At 40.7% G+C, this 3,688-nt stretch overlaps 1 pseudogene; it reads left to right on the top strand.

The window, feature by feature from the left end:
• Nucleotides 1–379: 379 nt before the first annotated feature.
• Nucleotides 380–2,045, top strand: LOC118019440 (annotated as a pseudogene).
• Nucleotides 2,046–3,688: the final 1,643 nt, after the last annotated feature.

Below are 3,688 nucleotides of genomic sequence, written 5' to 3' on the forward strand. Positions count from 1 at the left end.
AGGTAGGTGGAGGCTGACCCACGAGTGCCTTGAATGCCAACCTAAAGAATTCGGACTTTATCCTGAGGGCAGTGAAGAACCAGGCAGGAAGGATCATGATCATTGTGTCACTTAACTCTTCCATCTCCAGGCTGCACCTGCTGGTGACAGCAGATCTAGAAGTCAGGTTAACTCCTGCCTGTCTTTCCAGTTGGCTTTTTTTTCCCCTATAGACAGAGATAATTGTTAGCCAGAAGTACCTAAAGGAAGATTACCACCACAACACCATATATAAAAATGAGAATGCCATAGAAATGCCTAGAAAAGCTGGTCTCTCTGATCTTAACAACTCACACAGTCTCTAGAGTTGGCAGACTATAGGGGTCACATTCAAATTTAGCAAATATATTAGGATCCTATCTCCTATGGGCAAGGACCTAAATTGTATAGACCAATATTTTCTCTTAACATTCCAGAAATACAACTTTTCAGCCTCTGCTCACACATTTCTTGAGGCAGCCTGAGCCCCATATCCAAGAGAAAAAAGTTCCACCATTCCCAGAAAGAGCCACCTCCCTGTAACCTCTTTCCTTGACTCTAGCTCCACCCTCTGGGTCTACTTTGCATGTACTTGCTTCTATAGCCCTGGGACATGTCTGTGAAGACAGCAAGCCAGTGACCACACCCCCCTCATGAGTCCTCTCCAGGCTAGTCCTTTCCTTCCTCCTCTGCCCCCATAATTCTACATTTCTGCAAATTCTGTGGTTTCTAAACTTTGTGCCTTCTTTATTGTTCTCTGGACATAATCTAGGTTGTTAACTTCCTTTATAAAATATCAGAACTGAATGTAAAACTTTATAGGCAATATAAGCCTCCTACAGCAGAATAGGATTATTGTCTCTCTTGCTCTGAATGCTAAATCTCTAGAAATGTAACAAGAGTTTATATTAGCTTCTTTTAGCAGTGAAGTCTTCCTATAGTTGATTTTTGTTGTTCATTAAATAAGGCTATTTTAATTCCTCTGATTTTTTTAAATGGACCTTTTATTTTTAAATAATTTTAGATTTAGAAAAAAACAAGTTGACTACCTGTGGGTGCCATCATGGCAGACACAGCCAGTCAGGTGCTCCTGGGCTCCGGTCTCACTGTTGTGTCCCAGCTACTCATGTACATGAAAGTGCTCATCCAGGTGGAATATAAGCCTCTTCCTCCAACAATAGGACAAAATATTTTGGGGCAACAATTATGTTAGCTTCCTGGTCTGTTTTGTTATGCTTAGCAGTTTGTGAGCATTGATGGGAAGCATGGGTTGTTCATAGTCTTAACTCCAAGACTGTGTTCAGGAGTCCTTGGAACTGGTCCATGGTAATGCTTTACAGCTTTACCAGTAGTGTGAAAAGGTTGAGGAAATAGGACCTGGAAATGTACAGAAAGAAGTCACATCTTCCTTCAACCAAGTTATCAAAGAGAAAAATCGAGAGACAATGGCTTGTTCTGCTGCTACCCTCATCACACATCCTTTCCACGTGATCACTCTGAGATCTATGGTACAATTCACTGGCAGAGAATCCAAGTACTGTGGACTTTGTGACTCTATCTTAACCATGTATCAGAAAGAGGGCATCCTAGGATTTTTGTGGGTCTTATTCCTCACCTTCTAGGGGACATCATTTCTTTGTGGCTCTGAAACTCACCAGCCTACCTTGACAATCCCTATGCACTGGACAGTGGGGTTTTCACCATGTATGAAATGAGAGTTATTCCCAAGCTGTCATAGGATTTTTTGCCAATATGTTGACCTACACCTTTGTGCTTATCTCTAATCTTATGGCTGTCAACAACTGTGGGCTTGCTGGTGGATCCCCTCCTTACTCCCCAATATATACTTCTTGGATAGATTGCTGGTGTATGCTACAAAAAGAGAGAAATATGAGCTGAGGAAATAGTTTGTTTTTCCAAAAGTTCCCCTTTGGGAAGACTTATTGTTGTGACCTGAGAATGTTAATTTGAAGATGTGGGGCAGGGACAGTGACATTACTATTGTCCCAGATGCACAGAATTGTGGGAGAGAACGTTGCTTTCTATATAGTGTGGCATACTTTTTAAATAATCATTTAATCTTGAGAAAATGGAAAAAAATTGAAAGGATAACTTCACCCAGTTTCCTCTAATGTTAAAATCATACACAACCATGGAGCATTTGTCAAAACAAATAAATTAACATTGATACATTATTATTCACTAAACTACAAAATTATATTCAGATTTCATCAGTTTTTCCACCGATGTTCTTTTTCTGTCCCAGGATCCAATCCAGGATACCACATTAGCCTATAAATTTTACAAGTATAATTGTGACCCCTTACAGTTGTCCTACTATTGGTTTTAATCCTTTGTTCTAACTTGCTGTGATCATTTTGATTCTTGGATTCTCCTATCTGTACTATCAGTGTCTTCACTAAGATTTTTTAAAAATATATACTTTTTAAGCATTAATTTTTTTTTAAAGATTTTATTTATTTATTTATTAGAGAGCGAGCGAGAGAGAAACAGCATGAGAGAGGAGAGGGTCAGAGGGAGAAGCAGGCTCCCCGCTGAGCCAGGAGCCCGATGTGGGACTCGATCCCGGGACCCTGGGATCATGACCTGAGCCGAAGGTAGTCACTTAACCAACTGAGCCACCCAGGCACCGCAAGCATTAATTTAAATATATAAGTGTTTAGCAGGATTGAGACCTGAGACCAAGGACAGAGATCCATGCATATTACCAGAGACTTCTCTGGAATGCCTAGATTGGCATTTTTTAAAATCAATTCTATATCAGTTCCTGAGTTTGATTATGCTACTAACTGCAGTAGCATAAGTCATCTAAGTGAACAAGGTTTTACCTGCCTCCAAGTCAACTCAGTTAAATTCAATTTAGTTTAGGACCAAAGTGGGCAAGTGTAAGGAGATTGGAAAAATTTAAGATTTGGAACCTGGCAGCTTCTACAACAGTCCTTATGTGGATTTGTGAAGAAAAGCCAAGATCTCAGAAAGTAGCTAGACGGAACTGATGGACCTGTAGACAGGCAAATTAGAGGACAGAAGACAGTAACACAGAAAAGAAACTAGAGAGGGCCAGCACCATTCTTATCAGCAGGGTAACTTCAAAATAAAGTAGCTCCTTTCCATTCTTTCTATTCCTTCCCCATTGTCCTTTCTTCCCCTTTGAAGTAAAACATCATGGAATTGCAGCTGGCAACATGACCAAACAAATGTATGAAAAATAATTACATCTTTTTGGCTGGGTTTTATATTGAGTAATTGTTTGAAGTTAGTAATCTCAATTATTATTCCCTAATCCACCTCTCAGGAGAGTTCTGTGGACCCCCATCTGCACCAAACCTTGTCCTGATCAGACAATCTAAATTAAACAAGCTCAGTAGTTTTGGCTCCCTTCCAGCAGGCCACTTCACAAGTCACTACTCTCTTGGCATTGTTTTTGCTATTCCCTCCAAAAAGAGTCTCAATTAATTGGAGGCAGATCTATCCTCCCAGCATCTGGTGAGGGACTTCCAACTTACCCAACTGCTACAGGTAGCTCATCCATTCCAAACCTCAGCCCTGGGTGAGCAAGGGCCTGGAGAGGAAATGCTGGAATTGTGACCCTGGGTTCTCCACTGCTAGAACAAGGAGGCACATGTCTAATTTACTCATGCTGCAGAGA

The sequence above is a fragment of the Mirounga leonina genome, unplaced genomic scaffold, assembly GCF_011800145.1.
Source record: "Mirounga leonina isolate KUSES-001 unplaced genomic scaffold, KU_Mleo_1.0 Mir_173, whole genome shotgun sequence".
Taxonomy (NCBI): Eukaryota; Metazoa; Chordata; class Mammalia; order Carnivora; family Phocidae; genus Mirounga; species Mirounga leonina.